This window comes from Ciconia boyciana, chromosome 2, assembly GCF_034638445.1.
Source record: "Ciconia boyciana chromosome 2, ASM3463844v1, whole genome shotgun sequence".
Classification (NCBI taxonomy): Eukaryota; Metazoa; Chordata; class Aves; order Ciconiiformes; family Ciconiidae; genus Ciconia; species Ciconia boyciana.
The window spans coordinates 41,164,185-41,186,894 of NC_132935.1; the positions used below are offsets into that span (position 1 = coordinate 41,164,185).

A 22,710-nucleotide genomic window follows, 5' to 3' on the forward strand; every position below is an offset into this window, starting at 1 on the left:
CAGAAGTCCTCAAAAAACAGCCCAAGTTGTCAGAGCACACTTCTCCCACACGCTGAGTAGCAGTCAGGTTCTGGAAATAAAAGCTTTGTTCAATTACAAAAGTGGGTGCTAGGTACGTTTCTCATTTACACATATAATTTTGAAATCCAAACCAATTTGACAGTGTCTAAACAGATTTTAAAAGCCAAGAATGAATACTTTGAAAAGGAAGAAGACGCAATAGTTAGAAAAAGGGAAGCTACTCACTTACTAGGACAACTTGACTAGCAAGGGACTGCGCTCTCTGACAATTTTATATACTTCAGCAGGGACAACTAATGAAGTTTTGCAGGGCTTCTGCATACTGGCAAGTCAGAAGTGGTTACAATTCTTCATGTATAAAAGGGGTGTGTTGTTGCTCACCTACTTTGCTTTACAGGAGTACTTCTCAGTTGCATGCCTGTAGTGCCACCGTCTCTGCTGCTGTCGGTAACTTACCAGTATCACTCAAGAGAGACCAACAGCCCAGCGATCTATGAAAGGGATAATCTAAGCGACTGCAGGATGGAAGAAGTGCTAAAGACAAGAGCAGCCTAAAATAGCAGTCTGAAGACGGGCAGCAGGCATCTGCCCGCCAAAAGAGAAGACACCTCGAGGGGTAAAGTTCCCTAGCTCCTGGGCCAAGAGAGCAATGGCCACTCCAAGGTTTCTTAACGCCTCCCTTGGCTCCCTGCTACTTCTTACTAGTTGCATATTTTTGTCTTCACAAATAAGGCTTCAGCTCTTTCTCCCACTGCCTGCTGCAAGTTAACATTTAGCATTGCTGTACATTTCTGAGCCCATCACAGACCGAAGCACAGCGCTCCTCCCAGGGTGGGGGGCAGCTGCCATGTGGGATAGGCCTACAACATCATATACACAGCTAAGATGAGTAAACACATTTGCTACAAAGAAATGAAACTGCGCCTAACAAAGTTTTTCAAGATACTAGATGTGCATGTGTTGCATGACAAGTTTGTGTAAGGAAAGGAAAATAAGCATGCAAGCCATTTTCTCCAAAACCACAACCCCCTAATTCCCTGGGTCAGCGCAGTGTCTGGTCCTTCAACATTTTACTCGGCTCAGCAGACGAGGAAACAGTCGCACCAGAAGGCCCTGTAGCAGATGGAAACCAGAGCAGCTGGAGAGCAGGGAAATGTCTGTGCGGGTGTGGGGTGAGGGGGTAGGGTGGGGGCAGAAAGCCCATCCCTGCTCCGGAGCTTTAAAGCTGCGTGCAGCCATCACGCCGTACTGCGAACTCAGCCCACGGATCTGCTGGGGAGAAAGCTGAAGGAAGCGGTACGTGACTGGATGATTTAGTGCTTCCCAGACTTCCCATCAGGAGAGCAACACAGACCTACAAGCAGTGGGTGCGAGCTCCTCAGGGGAGCGGGAGGTAGCAGAAAAGAGCAAGCTGGGCATTTGCCTGCTTCATGAAAAGCACAGCAGATGAAGAACTGCCGGCTTGAGAAAGCCTAGAACTGGAAGGGTGAGGAAGGAGACTAAAACTACACATGCATACTGGAGAAATGAGTAAGGAAACAGTGGATGAATTAAGATCAAAACCAATCAAGGTTTGAGGGATGCTTTTTTCTTTTCCTTCTTTTTTTAAGTAAGAGGTATTACAGAACCGAAGCGGCACGGAAATACTTTTTTAAAAGGGGAAAAAACAAAACATAGTAAATGAGGAAGACTAAAAATTGAATAAAAAAACCCCTGACATATGGTACAATTATTCCACTACAGTTTAGATTCACAGCTTTACAACACCTGTGCAGTTAATAACCATATTAAGTCATACATGATGTCACCAGTATTTCCTTTCTCAACTTAGTTAACTATTAGGGAAATACATCTAGCAGGGGTTTCTACACTTTTGGAAAGACAAGTGACTGTCCATGATTAAGATGCCCATCCTCTGGCACAGTCTGGATGGCAGCCTACCCCTATTTCCCAGATGAGGGAAACGGACCAAGCCCCATGAGGGAAACAGAGCCATTAAGCAGAGATAGTTTTATAAAGGAGAGCAGCCAGGTGGGGTATTTTTCTTGTTTCTTTGTTTCTTTTAATCCTGGTTGGAACTACCTTCTGCAATCCTTTTGGCTCCTCAAGTCAGGAGACAAGAAACTAAACTGATCAACATGTAAGACAGAAGTGGTCATATGAGAGCATCAGATTACGATGTTGTCCCAGATAATGCAAACAAGGTCATTCAATGCTTGTAAAAGGCACACAGAAATACTCCATTTTTTATATATATATATGTGTGTATATATATATACGTATATATACATAAAAACAAACCCTGTTCTTTACCTGGTCTGCCATGTAGAATTAGACTTTGAACGTTGATTTTCAGCATCTGTGAGCAAGTGCAAAATTGACAGGGCAGCAGAAAGTTTTGATGACAATTTTTCCTCCTTAGTTATTCCTGTTTCTAACTACGAACAAGATGCTTTCGTTCTACTGCTTACCCCAAATATCTCAAGAAAATGTTCAGGTGAAGTCTGACACTAGAGGTAGGCTGATCTAACCATTAGTTGCCATCAGAAGATTGTCACCACAGGGGCAGTTGAACAGCAATGACAGCACAAGGGAAGAAGCAAGAGTGGTACAGCTGATTTCAAGCAGCACAACCCATTGGATCAGCTTATTACTATACCATTCATTCAAACTGCCTTCAGGCCCCAGCCAGGTGGTTCAAGAACTTAACCTGAAAAGCACAGCATTAAAACAAGCCAGGCATTTACTGTAGAGGAAGAACATCAGAAAACAGTGCCTGCTGGTATGACTCCCCAAGGGGAAAAAAAGAAAAGAAAAAAAAAAGGAATTCTAATTTGATCAAATACGTGAAAAAATACTTTGCATCTAACTGATTAAACACCCAATCAAATCAATACTGAACACTACACAAAGCATGGAAAATCTTGCAGTTACCACTAGCTACTCCTGCTGGCTGGAAGGGACGATTGCCGACTTGGAGTTATTTCATACCAATGTACAACTCCAGTGAAGGATGTGCAGATATTCTGGGATCTGGCATCAGAATTTCTTTTAGACAAGAAATGTTGTATCTCAGTGTGATTTAAGAAAATAAAGGCCATTTGCAAATACTAAGGATATTTGTCAAGAGAGTCAAAGAACAGGTTTTAGTTAAGACCTTCCAAAAGCAATTAATCCATGGTGCTCAGAGGACTGCCTCCAGCAGTTCAAGCCAAGCACACACACAGTCCCTCAATGAATGGCTGTGATGGATGAACATGCTACTTAAAGGTAGAATATTTCATCTACATCCATTCAACACCTAGGAAGCCTTCTGGACACAGAGAGGTAAAACTTTCTTAGATTTCTCATAACATTTCTCCTGCTCACGTTGTACTTGTCTGCAGTCTTCCCTAAATCCCCATACCAAAAGGCCATTAGCATAAGATTGGGTTTTACATATTTTTTTTTTTAAAAAAGCATATTCACCACAAGAATTTTTAAATATATCCCAGTATTTGAAACACTTTTGTTCCAAGAGCTGACCATTACAGACTATTTTCTAGATATGGCAGGACAAATTCCTTCCTGTCTGAGAGTTTCCATGGCAATAAAAGTCCCCTTTAAACACATTCACGGTGGTTTGGGCAGGCCAAACAGGCAGCCTTTGTACTGAAAAGCTCCCTCTTTGTACTCCTCTGTGCTGATCCTGCACAAACTACCGTAAAAGTGTATTTTAGTAGAGGCAGAGTAAAACTAAGGCTCACATCAGTTTCACACGACAACTGTTTATTCCACAGCACAGATACAATCCTCTGGAAGATTCCCTTCCCAAAGAATTTCAAGTGGTTGGAGAAAGCAAGCTACAGGACAGCCTACAGCACATTTCAAGTGGATCTAACCCGAGCAACTTTGCCACTTACACTATTAAAAAAGATGAACTGAAATGACCATCCTCCTTTTCCCTCCCCCCCCTCCCCACCATGGAGTCGCACTGCTATTTGGAGATGGCGTATTTACACCAGTGCATGCATCTCTAGTTAAATAAGGGTAGTCTTAATTGATACCTCCGTATCAATATGTCGACCTGTCATGGAAAGAGACTGGGAGAACGACCTAATGTGTGGTTCAAATTGCTGTTTGAAGGAATATACACAAACAAAAAATGTTTTTAGGTTGTTCAACAAAGCATCTCCCTTTAAATTTCATATATTCACATTTGTACTCTGACACCTTTGAGTACTAGCACAAATTCTGGCACATTTAGGTCTTGCTACAAGCGGAGCATTTTTGTATTAGGCGTTTACATTTCAGTAAATCTCACAGTATTTCAGATTTAGAAAGGCTTTTTCTTCCTGCTACCACTACAGCAGACCTTCTACAGAAGCTGGACCAACTCTACAGGCAATGGATTCTCTTAAAGAATGAAATCATTAAGCATAAACATGCAACTTTAATTCACTAAGAAAGATTTCAGCCATCCTTTAGATTTTTCTTGTTAGCTTTTGAAAATTTGTATGCAGATTTCATTATAGATAAAAAGTCTCTATTTCCTGATCAAGTTTGTTCACTAGAGTTTTCAAACCCTGTAGCTCCAGACATCTCCATAAGACTCTTATGTGCAGCTCAGTTCCCAGGCCAGTATTTCTTCACTTACAGTAAAATAAGGGAGAGAAAATTTAAGCATCTAACTTGCACAGTGAGCTTTTCCACAGTGCTCCGTTAAAATTTGGGCTTTTTTATTTTTCTTCCCCCCACCTCATCTAGCGGAAATTTCAGCATAGCACAGACTCTCTCATCCAGGCTTTTGAGAAAATGTATGAAAAAAGAAGAAAGAACAACAGGAATAGCTCTGAGAAAACAACATAATGCTTCATATCTCTCATCTCAACAGTTTCAAAACACCCCTCAAACATGCACACCCCTATTCTCAGCTCCCGCCCCCGCCATGTAACTCATTTCCCGTTGGGTGCCCACACTCCTGAGAGGTCCAGTCTTGACTGTGGACTCTCTTCGCTTCCCAAGAATTGAAGCGGTTTGTATGGAAAGCATTATCCAGATGAGTGAAAAAAGTCAGTCTTGTGATCACTTTCACAAGCGTTAAGAATGAAAATACCCGATCTTTGTCAGATCTAATTTAGAGGCATTTAAGTTTCCTTTTTCACCATAGAGGAAACAGCCTTAAAATTACAGCAAGTTTAAAATTGTGGGAGGCAATCCAGTAACGTTTAAGACAAGCAGGTTGAATAAAAAGGAGAGGTTTAAGAAAGGCATGTTATGCAGAACTATTTGGACCCATAAAACCAAGCTATAGCTATGACTTTCTGGAGAAGCTTTTCAGTAGGCAGATTTTAAGAACAGGATCAGAACACATACAGAAAAATCAGAAGACAGCAAAGTATTCATGAAATGCCTCTCAAAATAGCAGGTCCAGTAGCTCACTGGCTACTTGCAACTGAAAAATTACAGTTTTAGCTTAAGCAAAAGCTAACAACATCTATTTTTTTCCAATAGAAAATTTCAACTCGGGAAAAGAAACTGAACAGAATTTGTTTTGGTTGCCAGCAAAACCTGGTCTATCGCTTTCGTTGAAACTAGTCCAATTTAAACAAACATCAATGTAACATCCCACATTTCTCATGCTAGCAAATCTTATTACTTTCCACAAACACATGGTATTGCTCAGTTATTAACAACAACAAAAAATTCTTACACAGTCCTTAAGGATCATTTGTAGTAAATCATCTACTTCAGCAATCTAGCTATGAATCTATCTCCTTAAACAGATGCAACATGTTAGATGATTTTCACTGTAGGTTGTAATATTTCTGAGTATGTTTAAATTGCCCTCAAATTATGCTTTATCAAGCTATCATGCTGATTGTAAGATAACTGAATATAATCAGAAAAGGTAAACTGTAGCCTCTATTTCTTATGCACCCACTTCTTAAAATCAGAGTCATCATACGACAAAGATTTCATTACCACGCTGTTCTGACAGAAACCAATATTAATTATTATTTGAATTAACCTTTGAGCCATAGTTTTCATCAGTACTCAGTAAAGACACGGACAATTTCTAATTACATTCTACTCTCATTATAAGTCACTAGGCTGTAAAGCTGTATCTGACAAGACTGCTATACTTGGCCTTGAAATGCTTTGGACTTCACTATAAATCTTTCAGAAACATCTAAGAACTCACTGAATGCAAGAGCTATCACACAGGATGCTTCTCCAACAATTTCAAAGTGTTTTTAAAGGGATACCAACTGTGATACCACAGAATTGCAATACTATTGCTGAAGGAAAATAAATTATCGGTGGCTTTATCATTCGGCATCATTATATAGATGATATTTTACCTTAAGTTACATACAGTGGATCCACTCAGTCTACCAAGTGCAATTATGCAGTGATCATCAACCTAATCATAATTATACTCAACAAACAGCATAAGAAGAAAATCTATAGACTGCCAAAAATCCCATTCCTAAAGCTTGCAGCAAATATCTACATCATAGGCTACATTTATTACAGATCAGAGAGAGAGATTTTATCTGCTAAAGAGTTGTTAGTTCTCTAGTAGGAAATGTGGATTTTCAGGGTCATAAATGAAGAATAACCTGTAATTAATATACAAAAATTAGTGCAAGAGGACAATTTTTCTTTTGTAATTTTTCTGCTTTACCTCACATAATTGTTTTGCTGCAGTCAGTTAGCTAGACCCAACAAAAAAAGAAATATACACATGGATATAGGGAAAGTGAATGCCATTCTGGAAAACAGGTTTCTACCCTTGACTATGCCAAATCTCTTGAATGAACAAATTAAGCTTCTAAAAGAGTGATTTCTGGCTCTATAACCCGAGCCTCATTTTCGCAGCTTCACAAAGCTCACATCCATGACTAACTCCAAATGTTCAATCTCTGAGCAAAAGACAGTTTTATTTGAAGGAATACCAGAGGCTGGGATCTATCAGGTTTCAAAACCAGAACTTGACTTAGCTGCTGAGTCAAGACATATTTCAAGATAACAGGAACATATTTCAAGGTATCATTTTTAACCCTCCCCTGTTGAAAATACCTGTATCTTAAAACAGAAGCCTCAGTATGAAATCAGTTTAATTCCAGCGAATGACATTTCATGTTATAGAAACGCTGACTTAGACTAAGATGCACAACAGATATGACTTTAGATTTTGTTCATCTCCAAAAAAACCAATGATCTTTCCTTCACAGATAGCTTTTACGGATGCTGTTAATCACACAGAAGATCCAAGTTACTAATTTCACAAAGACTTTAAAGAGAAATTACAAGACATAAGGAAACCCAATACAAAGTTTGGAGTTGTTAACACAGAAAATGCCAGTTGTGGATGTATTTAAACATATTATGGATTCCATCACTTAACGCACAACTTTGTCATCACCTAGGGTAAATGATGGTCCATGACCAGAAGAATAGCTAGATACAATCAGGCTTATCACAAGACAGAATATGGTAACAGAATTCAGGTATCTTGATTTTTGGGAAAGGCTAGAGATGATGGATGGGACTTCAGTCTATAAAAATGCAAAGTGTTTGTAACATTGGTGTCAACAGTGTTACCAATTCTAAATATGCATCCATTTAAACACAGAAGTTGTATTTTTCCTTCCAAGCCAGGTGACTAAGACTGCCGTCTTAAATTGCATCCCCATATTCTGAAACTATCCAGACCCTTCACCTTAAGGCCCCAACTTGCTTGCCCACTCAAAAAGCAAGAATTGGCCATACTGGTTTGGTGGGGGGGGGGGGTTTGTTTGTTTGTTTGTTTGTTTGTTTTTCCCCCTTGCAGTTACATGCTTTTCAGAAGTTACTCCAAATTTCCATCTTCTTTGTATTATAGTAGTATCTGCCTGAATATTCAGATAAGCATCTTCCTTCTATACCTGATACATTAAATGCCTGGATTATTCTTCCACTCCTCCAGCTAAAAACACGTAACTGGTAGTTTGACTATTTGTTTTGTAGACGTAGAAGGGTAAAAGGGGAAGAAGAGAGGAAAGAAAAAGCATCATTCTTAACCATGCAAAAACTGTGCTTAAAGAGAAACAAATAATTTATTTCCTTCCACTTATCCTCATCTATCTCATTAATAAGAAAACGAGGCTGAGTGATGGGCAAATGTACATCAACTCATGCTCCAATCACATATGTCTGTCGGATTCAGATCAATAATCATACGGGGGAAAAGGAGGCATCAGCACCACAGCAGGATAGTCCATCGTTATGAATATTTTTAAGTATTTTCCACATAAAATTTCCAAGAGCTTGCTGTTGTAGTTAACTCAGGATGAGCCCTACCGCCCTGTTAAACTTCAGGGTAGACCAGAAGGAACAAACATGTATCCAAGCCTTTGAAAAGGCAAGGAAAAATGACAACTTACTGTCAAAGACTCAGTTTTGATCTTGTCCTGCAACAAATCCTACGCTGGGACTCTATTCTGCTAATGCATAACCGCTCCATAAATCCTCTAAAACAGGGATGTGGAACCCAAAGCACATTATTTCGTTTCATACCACTCATCAACACATATGCCTTTTTGATTAAAAATAAGATAATACTAACAAGATCATTAAATCATCAACACCAAACTCATCTGAAAGACTTATGAGGCCTGCAGAAAGGCTGTCCTGCCTTTTAGTTTGATACCTTTTGCATATTTCAGACTTAAAACACTGAGCCTCTAACAGAGTTTAAAATAAAGAAATCTAATATACAGTTGTCTCAATTTTCAGCAAGTTGAAGTTACAATTTAATGAGTAATTGTCATTTGTGGTGCAGTACCTAGCTACTTAGAGGTCTTTGTTAAGAATGTACTTGATGGAGCACAGCCTTTTAAAAGCCTGTTGCCAGCCCCAAAAGATATTGCCTTACTGCTGGGAGATGAGGGGAACAAAAGTGATATATGCCCATGACAAGGATCACAGAAACAGGAGCAGATACCTATAATCCATAGCGTGGCTCATGCTACTACATTAAGACCTACTTCCCCCTCCCAATGCCACTTTCAGAATCCCATGTGCGTGGGGGGATGGGGGACAAGGAGGTTAAGGGAGGAAATGACAGCATTACGGCACCTTGTTTTGTTTATCAGCTATTCATAGACCATGACAAAATCTTCTCCAACTGTCTTCATGCCATTTTTTTCATATCAAATTTGCTACTGACACTTTTAAACAAGCATATAAGCAATGTATTCTAATAAATCAGCCTATAAGAGCCCCTATTCCATTTAAACCTGGGCCCTAAATGACTGATAGCTTGTGATCTTCCAATAGCAGAGATACATTGTACTAATGCACAACAACTATGCAGCTTTTAAACAAACAAATTCCAGATTTCCCCTCTATCCTTTGTGAAAGTTACTTAGGAGGAGAAGCTCAAAAAGCATTAGCTCAGGAAGAGATACCAAAAATGGCAAGAGCACCCCTCATTAAACACCACCTAAGGGAATGTACCATCTCACAAAACACTGCTTTTGATTGTGTCTAGGCTGGATTAGTTTCAACCCTTGTTACTTCAAATTTTGCTACCAACCTTTACTTTGCAGACAGAAAACCACCCCTCCACTTTCTTCTAAGTGCTTTGCTAGTATTATTTGAACTAAGAAATGACCTCATCCTAAAATTCCTTTAAGTTCTTTCTTAAACCAAAACCCTATACTTCTATATAGTTTCTTTCCCTGTTACCCTCAACAAACTTACCTGTAAGCACACTGACTGCAATTTAACTTATTTTAAAAAGAAAACAAAACAACTGATGAGCTTATCTTGTACATATGGCATGCTATCTAGAAACTGAAATAGGTTTCATGAGAAAGTTTAAAAATTAACTTGTCAAAGCACAACCGTGACTCCTCAACAACTGGATCAGGCACAAGCCTTTCATGACACCTGCATTCTTGGTAGGAAAAACAAAAGAATTTTGTAAGATCTCTCTTAGAATTCTGTTTATTTCTAAGTGTTACAAACTCATACTTGCCACCTTTCAGAGCATCCATTTTGAAAATACAACTGCTCCTTCTTTATAAAATCAGTTCGCCTACTTTCATGATGATGGGGTCTCAAGTATTTCATGATCTTTATACAGCAAATATTTTTTCCATTATGGAAGCGTAAAACTCCCCAAAATTCAGTTGCTTATGCTGAAATACTGCATGAGTGCATATTACAGACTACTTTGAAAGTCAAAGTAACTTTCAGGATAGCCTCTTCTCCAACAGCAATTATCAAATGAAACACAGAAGTAACAGTCAATGCCTATGACTTCAGATTTACAGATGTACTACTTTCCAAGTACTTCTCAGCTAAACAAAGCAACATAATTCTCAAAAAAACCCAGTACGAAGTGGTTATTATTTGTGCAAATGTTTTTCTAAATATGGTACTCGCATATCTATACATGAAGACATAAATAAACTCTTACTGTTCCACCACTGCTTCAAGCACCAAAGGTTTTTATACAGAGTGGTACTGTAGCATGTCACATACTATGATAAAACAGAGAGACTTCAGTACTAAACAATTAAATAATATACTACAGTACAGTTTTTCACATAGGAAGCCAAGAAAAAGAAAAGTCAAAGTTATGGTTCTCATTATAACTACAGCTTGATTGTAATACTGTTTTATACTGTATATTTGAACAAATGCACCAATTTACAATTGATGGGGAATTATAACTGAAGAACACAGTCACATACTTTGTCTCACTCTTAAATAAATCAGTGGCATTCAAAGTAAATTTCCATGCCACTTGTACAACTCGGTAAGGTGACTGGTTTGCTGGCAAGAAGAAAACAGGCTATAAAAAGCATGTAAACCATATTTATCAAACAACTTCTCCGAAGTTATGGTGAAGCACACAGGGCAACACTGCTGCATTTTAACTAGATTATGGACTATTTCAACATCCAACAAATTACATTACATTCAGATTTCTCCATATCATATTTGACTTGACTATACCATGACTCACGGCTACTGCTAATGAAATCCATTAAATATATTTAAGCTTAGCATTCCTAAAAAAGCAACAGCAACAAAATGCATTATTGGAGTGCTTACTTCCAAAAGAGAAAAATGCAGGAAGCTTGGTAAGAGAAACGAGACAGTCGGACAAAATGTTTGCAGACAACAGACAAAAAAATACTATACTAGAAATGCAGAGCCCCAAGAAAAAAAAATTCATCACAGTTAAACCACAAGCTGGGGAGGTAAGAACATTTTTCACCAAGAGGGGAATAAATCAGAAAAAAAGAACTAGCAAGTAAAATTGCAAACAAAAGGTATGTTCATAAAGGGGCAAAGTAATAAAAGGTCCTTTCACAAAGGCCAGGTACACGAAGCCTGATAGAGAATCCACTGGGCTAACACAGAACCAAGATATGAAAGAAATACTCCAAGAAAGTAAACAAAAATTAAAGGGGTTTGCATCTACTGTCATTGGAGAAACTAAGGGAAGCTTTCATCTTTTTCATCGCATAAAGCCTCAGAGGTAGTTTTGGTGAAACCAAAGCAAACAGTAGCAAGTTACTAAAGCGAGATGGTATTCACCCAAGAGTTCTGAATAAGCAGAAGATATAAGAACATTCATGGGCACATAGCTACATACAGACTACGAAACTGACACTGATGCTTTCCCATAGAAAAGTCCTGTCTTACTAATACACGAGAATTCTTTGAAGCAATTGATGAGTGGTGAAAGTCTGAGCTAACTTGGATGACCAAAACACGTGCCAGCTGCTGAAAAAAGGCCCTCCACCAAGGGTTCCTAAAGAAACTAAGCTACAACAGCAAAAGAGGGAAGGTCTTCAGAAGGGTAAGTAACCGGTTCAGAACAGGAAAAAAAAATGTTAGGAAACATCACCTGACTCTTTTCCAGATCTGTGTTGTTTAGCATGCACATACAAGATCTAGAAACAGGCGATGAGCCTTGAAGTGAGCTTGCTGATAATATTAACAAGTTCGTTTTGCTAAAAATGAAAATCAGCTATGCAGGAAGCAGCAGACCTTCATCATACCCAGTGAAGGTGTAATAAAATGCAGATGAGATTCAGTGTAGGTACATAGAAGGCAATGCACCTGAGAAAATACAATCTGACTGTTTTCCATACATTTTACTGAGCTCTTACCCAATTACCTCATTGTCAAGAAAGAGATTTGGGAGCTAGAATAGACCTAGGAAGACAAGATTTGTCAAAAGAGTAAAGAGAATGCTAAGCGTATTTAAGAAAAAAAGAAAATAACCCAAACAGAGAATTGTACGAGCGATGAGATGCACAAATCTGTGAGGTACCCATATCTTGCTGCAGTGCCAGTGTTTGTTCTGCCCACCTCCACTTCAAGAGTAAAATTACTGAAGGACCAGAGGGCATTTGAATACTCTTCAGAATCTCCAGCCTCACGAAGGGACAACCAGGGAAAGAATAAGAAAGTCCACAAAATCAGGAGCGGCATGGAGCAGGTAAGCAGTGAACCATTGTTCCCTTTTTCTTTTAACAAGGAAACTAGAGAACATCAAACAAAACTAGCAGGTGGTAGGTTCAAAATAAAACAAATAAAAGGAAGCAGTTCTTCATACAATGTGTACTTAGGCTGCAGAACTCATTGCCACAGTCCCAATGGAATCCAAGACTTCACACAGACCAAGAAAAGACTAGATGAATTTATGCAAGAAAAATTCACTAAGTGTTACCTATCACTTTTTCTGAGGTAATTCTGAGCTGCAGAGTTGTGGAGGCTAAGGGGCTTGCTCTGTTTCTGGATAGCCTCCACCAGGGTCACTGTGAAATAGGACTCTGGATGAGACAGACCTCTGGTCTCAACTGGCAGAGCTATTCTCTGGTACTAAAAAAGCAAGATCATATTCGTAACATGGTCTTAATAGCTCTTGACAAATATGCTACTTCGATAATACACAATTTCCAGTACATCATTTCACCTTCCCTTCATGGAGAAACTGTATTTCAGTCCACGTTATCAGTACTTCAAGAATGCAAGTGAGATTACAACGTTTGAGAGGACCACAGCATGAATGAGACAAGGACACCCAAAACAATGAGTATCAGACTCTGCTGAAATGCTACCATTCCTGTGTAAAAGATTACCCTATTCCAACAACAAAAAATTCAGAGAGTTTACAATCTGGTTTTAACCCCTTGAGGGAGTAAAAAAAAATATATATAAATAAGTAAAGGGGGTGGATAAGGGTAGTAACAGAAATGCTGACAATATTAAATACTGCAGCACAAGCAGTACTTCTCTGGATGCTACTCAGTACCTGCAGTGGTTTTTAAGTTTGGTTTGGGAATAACTCAAAACAAGTTGCGTTATACACTGAAATTTTAGGAATACTGAACTTGTATTAAAAACATTTTTTCACGTTTGAAGTATTTAAAATAACACTAAGTGGTGAAAAAATTGAAATATTCATACTTTTTCTGACTTAAACAGCAGTTGTAAGAGATAATATCAGCTCAAAGCACTGGCCTGAAGCTTTACTACTGTTATAAAAAGGTACTTAAAATAACTACAACATATTTAGGTTAAGCACTTAAAGGAATTACCGGAAGACTGAATTCAATCCTCAGCTCCAATCCACAAGTCATTGTGCAACATCTTAGCTGCTGAAAACCAACCCTCTCTATTACCTATGAAGTAGGGACCATGTCCATCTCCTAAATTAGGGGTATGAATTTTTCCCTCGACAAATACAGAAGGCACGCGATTGCTGTTGTAAGCAATGGAAGAACTCCGCCTCTTTGCAGCTTCCAGCCTACTCCTGCTTCCTCCCAAAACCAGAAAGATGCTGCTGCCGCTCTATGCTGAGCGCAGCCCAAGCTTGAAGACAGCAGCATACACCCAGCGTGGAACAGGCCTCCTGCTAAACCTCCGTCAGATGCAAAGCAGCACGAGCCAATGGTTTATTTTCAAGGACTCGTGATGATCAAAGTTTTCACAGGTACAGTAAAACTTACCATAACCCCCAGATCACACCCAACAAATTACATACTCTTGCTTGGAACCACGCAGTTCTTCAAAGAGATTGTTTGGTTGTAGTTTAGTTTAATCAAGTTAAATACTTGACTTGAGATAGAAGAAAAACCTCACAGAAAATGTGAGTCAAAATGACTAATAACAGCGTAGAATAGAAAGTACACTATCTAAACTCTTTCTATTCCTAAACCTATGCTCAACATAAAATAATCACAGACTACTTGGCAGAGCTTATTCAGGAATACGTGTCGGACAAGGGGGAAGCTTATAGTCCCTAAAATCAATACACAAAATATAATTGTTCAGAATTTACTCCTGAGGAAAATATTTAAAGGAAGAAGACATAAATTCTGAAAAATAGCAGGCTATTCAAACACAGACTCTAAACACTTAAAACAGATTGTTTAAAGTGCTAAATATCAGACCAACTCTGCTTTTAAGGATAGTATTTATCTACTTCAGGAGAGCAGTAGCAAGGCAAAATTAGCACTTGGTAAAGAACCAAGATCATCTGATGAGAGCTGCTAGGTAAACAGCAACTATTACAAATCCCAATATGGCAGACCTCAAATACATCATTATGAACCTGGTGTACCCGTTTGGAGCAGCACTCAGGTTCCTGACGTCTGACCATCTGCTCAGGCCACTAGCCTTGAAAAGAAGAAAAAACCATCCAAACACTCGGAGATGCAAGCACTGAACAGGTATTTTGCCTTCTATCACTTCCATGCGTAACTGCGACAAAGAGCATCAAATTCACTCACTGGAAATGAATGTACTTTTTCTTACGGTACAACAGAACTATGTGCTCAAAACTCCTCCTGACCTTCCAGCAAGCCTTGTGCTATTGCACAGCCCAGACATCAGCAACAGTCAGCATCAGCAAGTGGGAAAATACCCCTGGCTGCCCCCCCCCCCCTTTTTTTTTTTTGAGGCAACACTGTTTCAGTTGCTCTTAAGCCCTTCCTGTAGCAATGTCCACCACTCCAGACACCTCCAAATTTAATCCACTGGAATAAGCAGTCTTTAAATTAAGGTGTTATAAGGTCATATAGCAAGCAAGATGGTCGGATTAAAGAGGAAGTGGAGCTAAGTTAAGACTGAGTCACTATTTTAAGTTCTGCGTTCAAGACAACAGCATGATAGCCTTTCAAGTGTAAACCAGTCTTCAAGCAGGACGGCTGAGAACTTTTCTATTAAAAAAAAAAAGTTTTATCCCTTTTTAAAAATCTGAACATGAAATGCAGGACAAAAATTCATCAGACAGACAAGATCTGGTCCCAGAGACAGATGTTTTACAGCTGTGTTTTGGGCTTCCTAAAGCCCATTAGAGCTAGCACATACAATTCCTAATGTAAACAAGCTGCTTTTAGTAACTACAATATTCACTCTGAACACACACAACGCTAGTCAGGGCCACCACTCCTCACTCAGTTTTCACCAAAAGCAGCTTGCAATATCCTTGGTGCCTTGAGATAGAATTTGTAAGTCCCCTCTCCTGCTCCTCCCGCCATCCCCGGTAGCTCCTGAAAGGGAATTTTTTAGATGTAAAACCTGCAGAGAGGAATCTAGATGGTGCACTAGACTGGAGTAACTATGGCAAGTGTTTACCTTCCATTAAGGCACATACAATTGCCCAAACCTTGAGAAAAACAGGAAGGAAAGCATGAGATTCCACTCTTCCACATGCTAAGAAGCCCCTTTCTGTCACACTGCAGGCAGTTTACACAAATAACTTTACAAAATAACCAGGGCTCTTCAGAAAGCAAGCAGTTTGTCATGCTGCGTTCCTGCTACGCTGAAAGAGTCACCTCAAGCTGGCAGGTGGCTTGAGCAGGAGCTGCAGTCAAAATCCCCGATTTTTTGTGAGGTCTTCATTCCTCTGCAGAGCTACGCAGTGTAAACTGCCCATTTCTCTCTCTGGAGAACAGTAAGAGTATAGTGTTACAGGAGTAACTGAGCAGCATGTTATTTTACTTGCAATGTATTTTTTTTCACCAATTTTAAACAAATAAGAGTGTGTTCATTTTGCTATGAGAAAGCCTTAGACTATGACAAGAAGTAACAGTCTTAGCCATCTACTATGACCAGGAGCTCTCATACCATCTCAGACTAACAGGAATAATGTAGATACCTGGGATAAAACTCTGACTAACTGAATCCACTGAATTAAACATTGAATTTGATAAAATTTGAGACACACAAATTGACTCAGAAGGTTGATGAACCTAATGGAGAACTTCAAGCTTGCCAAAAAAAGGAATCACACCCCCTCCCCCCCCCCCCGAGCAATGTACTTTCTTGTGAATAACTTGTTTTAAACATTAATACTTTACACTTGAAATATCAGACCATTTATACATTAGTAAATCTTTAAGGCTTTTGTTCTCCTGCCTCAAGAGGAAAACTGATTTCTGGGCAGTTGATTATTAATTCTAACAAACGGTTTATAGCATGCAATCCATACCATCACTAGAATAAACAAATTTTAATATCAATTTGAACTCAGGCCAGCACATTTTTCTTTGGTGTCCTTTGCTTCACAGATGATTACTCTATTTCCATCTCTCCCATGAAGGTTCCCAGGCAACTGATCCAATCCACTTGCTCACTGCCACCAAAATGAAAAGATGAAAAGGGCTTGCTGCTCTCCAAGCCACCGGCCCCCCTCGTCCTTCGTACCAGCTCTGGTGTTCATCAGATCCTTTTATGAGCCAGTTTGATTCATTACAACAGCAAAATGCTCTCCATTTTACAGAGTTATTTTTCTGCCATTTTAGTGAACTAAAGTGGTTCACAGAAGGACCTGACAAGCACTGCTGCTATAACAAAGTAGCAGAGCCATGCGGTTGAGAGGAAGGGTGCAGGGGGACAAAAGCAGAGAGGAAACTTCTCCTTTCAGAACAATGTCCGGTTAAATTAGCTCACTGCATTTCTCAAACCATACCCTCACTTATAAATTATTAGGTGGACCACAAGACAACATTCAATAGCTTTCAGCTATCTTTGGAGCTACAAAAAATTTATTGTACAAAAAATAGCGTAATATGTATTGTTATACAGATTTCAGTATAATACTCCAGCAGGAAAAAAAAGTTCTTACAAACATAATAGCAAGATAACAATAACTCAATTAGAAGAGGAGGGTAAAGAAAGCTTGGCAGATTTCATCCTAGCTTTTTTTCTTAATAAAAAAGGCCCCGGGAAAGTGACCACCAATCTCAAAAAGCATGATGATGGAGAAAAGCTACAAGTATTTCTCATAAGGAGAAAACAGCAAGAACTTTGCCTTTTCTCCTGAAGCTGTCACCAGTATCCAAGTAAACCTATTAGGGGAAGGCTGATGTGCCTAAGAGAAAGAATCTGGAGGGAGGCAGTCAAGCCAACAAGTTGCAAGGCGTTGTACCACAGGCAAGTGACAATCTGCTCTAGATGCCTAGTGCCTAGGTTTTCTGCCCAGTGATTTCTCTCCATGGATCGATCTGCCTCGTTCTGTGATGGACTGCCTACTGTGGATGTGCCATCTCACTTGAGAAGCAAGAAGTGAACATGTATCAAATATATCATTCCCACAGCCAAACTGAATCGATGACGGCAGCAAACAGGACAGCTCAGCTGCTGGAGTCCTTATCTCACTATTCAAAGTTCATTGCCTACCTGGCGGCACCTCAAAACAGAAACAACTCATTTCAGTATGCACTAAAAAGTGCCCTGCCTGAAAACACCACCCTCATTACACCTTATCAAATTAGACACGGGTTTTTCAGCCTTCCTGACTCTACCAGCTGCCTACCAAAAATCTTAAATGTTGGGCAGCCACAGAGCACACCACAAATCTCTGAGTGCCATAGAGACAGAGCCACAAAGGAAGACAGCAGCAGATCCCAGAAGCCCCACAGGGGGATAAGATCGGGCATGCAGCATGCATCCCAGCTGGCTCGGTAATATCCGCCTCCAAAAGCCCCTACTAGTCCAGTTCCTCCCACAGCAAAAATTCGCATTGCCCAACCATCCCCATACTGCACAGTCCAGTTGTGCTGCTAGTCATGCGACAATCTCAGCAGGGGAATCGCACATGAACTGCTGACAAGCCAAAGGTTGACCATCCTTCATCTAGAGCAGCAGGCAGAAAGGCAGGCATTCTGGTTTCCTTTCTTTTGGGGGAGGGAGCAGGGAAAAGGGACTGGTGGTGGAAGGAGAGAAACAGATCAAGGAGATTAATCTTTTAAATAACTGCAATGAAAGCAATTCCTTCCACCTGCCATCTTGTTTGTAGCGAAGGTTTTCTTTTTTAACCTCCAAAATTAAGTATTCATTGGTTTGGGCAGGGAGGAGCAGGGGTGCGAGACATTAGCTTATTTCTTTGAGAACTAGCCATTCAAGACCTCAGTTACCTTAACCATAGCATTTCTCTAAATCTAACCATGATAAGTGAAAAGCCACACAAAAAACACCCCCCCCCTTCCATTTTTCTTTTTTAGTTTCAGTGCAACATCTAACATGCTCGACTTCTAAGACTACCTACTACAACAATTACCAGACCTAAGTTGGACAGCCTGTTTCTGTTCTAGTGCTGCCTTTAACAAGCTGATTCTTCCAACAGCCATGCCATTTCTACAAAACAACTCTTTCCTTCTGCATGGCTGCCACAAAGTTCAAATCCTGTTTAAAATACAAAAGTATGTTCACTAAGAGTCACTTCTGTGAGTGAAGGCAGCATGGGCTGGGGATTACTGCAGAACTGTAGTAAAGGAGAAATGCAGGTGGAACTGATGCAATTTTTTCGGTAACCTCTGATAAGGTTACAGTGGAATTAAAGCATCGCATAACTGCCTTCGCTTACTTCTGTATGGAAAAAAAAAAAAAACAACCCACAAAATGACAATGTACAATGTTTGCAGAGATCAAGGGAGAAAGACAGGGGACATGAAGCTGAAGCCTTCTTATTCACTTCCCAAGGATGAAAGAATGATGATTAAACTAAGGATGAATAATGCTGCGCCCCATTCACAGAGCCGAGTGAATGCAAAGCACAGCAGACACCTCATAACTGTACTGATAAATAAACTTAATTACTTAGCAGGTCTCTCCCAGACTTACCTCCTGAGGCAGTCCAGAAACCCCTATTTAACTCACTTTCTGAATGATTCCTTCCTAAATCAAGAGAGATATTAAATTGCTCACTATAAACTCTCAGTTTAATTCTTCACGGTTAAAACAACTTGAGGCAAGAATTATACTCTTAGCGAGAGTCCCATCATCAGAGTTTAAGGGAATCTCTGAACTCACATAAGCAATGGCTACAACACAGGGCCTTCGTTTAAGCCATCCTGACATGACCATACCACCCTGTGAAGTCTGCAAGATCGTCCCAGGAACTAGCAACGTAGTCCAAGTACCTCTCAAACCAAGAACCGGAGATGACCGCCTGCTTTTTGCCTTGCAATAAACCACCAAATCCAACAAGCGGCTACTCCAGTCCAACAGCAGTGCAAACCCGAGCAGATCCTCAAAAAGCCGCAGGACTTGCCTAGATATATGCCAGACAGTTGAGACAAAAAAAAATTAAAAAAAAAATAATCGTATTCTTAGATCTTATTTCAAGCTAATAACCACAGTTACGGTTGTTTAGGTATTTCTGATCCCACGTGAACAAACAATGCACATTCAAATATAGAACTAAAAGCAGCAAGTTACCTGGGATGCCAGAATTCTGGACTTCAGATATGCTCTCCTACCCAGGAATAGGCAAGATTTTGAAAACACTGTTATACCCTAAATGACTAATTAAGATGCATCCTTGAAATTTACCAGTCTCTCACCTACATGCAATTTTATCTCAGCCTTATTGGAGCGATTTTTGAACATCTGTTAGCCTCATTGTTACCTTCCTTTCTTTAATCCTCCTTCTATCGAGCTTTAAAAACAAAGTCAGTTGTATCTCCTTTCTGGCTGTCTTCTTTTCAACTTGAATAAATACTAAACTGCTATTCTATACAGTCCAGACTGACATGCACTTTCCTGTAAGACATTTTGCCAAGTAACATTTCAGCTTTGGATTTCAGTCTCAACAACATCGAAGAATCGTCTCTGAAGCAAGGAATATTTTCTTATAATAAGTTATCATCAACTCAGACTTCCCACTTAGTAGCTCACCCAAGCTGTTAGCACTGAAGACTTTAACTGAATTTCTCCGCTCCCCTCACGTAAGGGCTTGTTTCACGTTTCTCCCGCAACAGCACTACCCCGGTGCTTTCTTTGATGAAGGCTTTTTCTCCCTGTTTTGTGCTATCACTGATCTCTAAACTTCTAAAATTCCACCTTTCGGTTCAGTTTTAGTTAGTTTTCCCCTGAATCCTCTCTCAAAGAATGACCGGTATTCCTTCACACCTAGAGACTACCCATTTAACAAATCCTGTTTACCGTGTAAATAAATCCACAGGCTTCCTATTTTAAGATCCAGGACAAAAGTGCCTTTATTAAAGTCTTCCTTGGACTTGCTCCAGGTTCTGATCTGCTTTACCACTGGTCACATAGTTCTTGGCCTCCAAACCTTCCCCACTCCTTTCAAAAACAGCACAATACCCCACAGGAGCCCCTCCCCACACCCCAAATTTCCTCTGTTTGGAAAGGGATATCCCACAACAGCTATCCCCATTTCATGTGAAGCGTGATGGGACCACACTCTCCCCACTCGCAACTACTCCATGCATAGAGCAAGAGAAGCTATTGCAGCTGTATTTCTTAACTACTAAATGATGGGGGACCGTCATGTTCATGACTTCAACACTGGAAATCACAAGAGGCCTTTCCTATTCAAAGGGTCATGAAGAACCTTCAGAAAGTTGCCGGCAGGCTGCAGCACCCAAGCAGCCCCCTGCTCTAGCTCTCCGCCGCCAACCACCCCCTTGCCAGGCAGCACCCAGGGCCTAACCGAGACTTCATCAGGCTTTGGTGCAGGCAGTGAACTCTTCCCACACCAACAAAAGCATCCTCCGTGCTTTGGGAAGAAAGCAGTATTATTAGGAGTTGAAATGCATGTTTATTTTGCAACATATCCTAATTATCTGAGACTGGCAAGAAAAATGCAACTCTGCTAAGCAAACAAAGAGCAATATAAATTGGAAAGAAGATTAAAAACCCCATAGGAAAGAAAGGCACAATCTGAAGAGGAAGAAAAATCTATGGGAAAGCGGGGGGGGGAGGGGGGGCAGGAAGAAAAACAGAAAGAAATAAAACATTTAGATTTCAGAGCAGGACTGGTTTTGCTGCATGAAAGAAATCACACTTTGTACATCCGATGTACACCTCCATAAAACACTTTAAGTGACTCTTACTTTGTAGACAGAAGTCAAAATAAAACTGTGGGGTAGGCCAATTTCTTGCAAGAATCACTAAGAAGAAATTTTAAAGCCAACTACCTGTTGAAGTTCTAGCAGTAAACAGAAAACTCAACTGAATGGCTTAAAAAGTGGCTCAAGGACATTAAAATTAAAGTGCTTCCAAAACTATTCAGCACTGGATTCTCCACACACCGGCTACTCCCAGGCAGGTAAGTTGTTGCGCTGCTCGTTATGATTACCAGCCCATATTTAAATGAAGGCTGAACAGAATAACCTCTAGGATCAGGACCATATATGTGAAATTTAATTTTCCTCTCAGAACCATTAGGAAGAAGGCAGACATTTTGGCTGCAATGACTTTTTCCACACAATTGATTCTCGAAGTTATTTATTCCCCACCATTCCCCTCAAGGCCCTCTCGTCACAGCAATTGTCTATGTCAGAGGAAGGTTGGATGCAGCTCCCATGAAAGCCAAGCAAAACCACACCCAAAATAGCTATATAGGTCACTACAAAGCAAAGCGAGCCCTACACCATGCCAGCAAGGGCTTCTGGTTAGTTCCTATATGCCAATAAGCTTTCAAAGTCATGTGTTAACGATGCTCTAATAATACAGTAGCTTATTTGATAATTAGCACTCTTTTACTGAATTTCAACTTTTAAATGAAAGTGGTTAAATTAAGTAGTATCTTTTTTTCTTTTTTTAAAGGAGAATGCATTTAGCATAACTGCAGCAAAACAATCAGGATGTTTTAGAAACCGCTACTGAGTGGCATTCATGAAATGAGAGAACCCAACAGCACGAAGATCCTTGGTTTTGACTTGGGCTTCTTCTAGGTGCATGTTTACATCTTTGAAAAGTCACAATGTTGGAAGCTAAGAGCTAATCAGCTTTTGTATACTTAAGAATATCCTTAAGAGCTTTGTTGTCATATTCAGGCGCTTGGAATGTGTCCTTTAGGTCACAGCCTCCTTTTTATTTTTTGTATCATGCCTTCCAACCTCATTTTCCAAGTAAGAATTTTAGTGTGCAACTATGATGTGGTATTTCCACGACCGCTGATCTCGGGTAAGATACGAACCACTAAAAGTTACAGTTAGATTCTGCAGGCAGAAAGAAATCAAGAGGGAAACTCTTCCATCAGGTTTCAGTATCTTGTCAGAATCCTAATAAAAACAGGGGATGTTTCTGCATATTGTACCTCACTCCTTCCTCTGAAAGAGTTCCAAAAATAAATTATACTTGGAGCTTCCCTTTGCCTTTTTATCGCTGCCAAAATATAGACAACATTTGAGACTTTCTTCCATAAAAATCCAGTGG

General features: G+C 39.9%; 1 protein-coding gene across 1 annotated transcript in view; it reads right to left on the reverse strand.

Annotated features, from left to right (window-relative positions):
• The window catches only part of CHD7 (chromodomain helicase DNA binding protein 7), a 135,695-nt gene that overhangs the window by 107,768 nt on the left and 5,217 nt on the right, over positions 1-22,710 (reverse strand). The window lies entirely within an intron of this gene.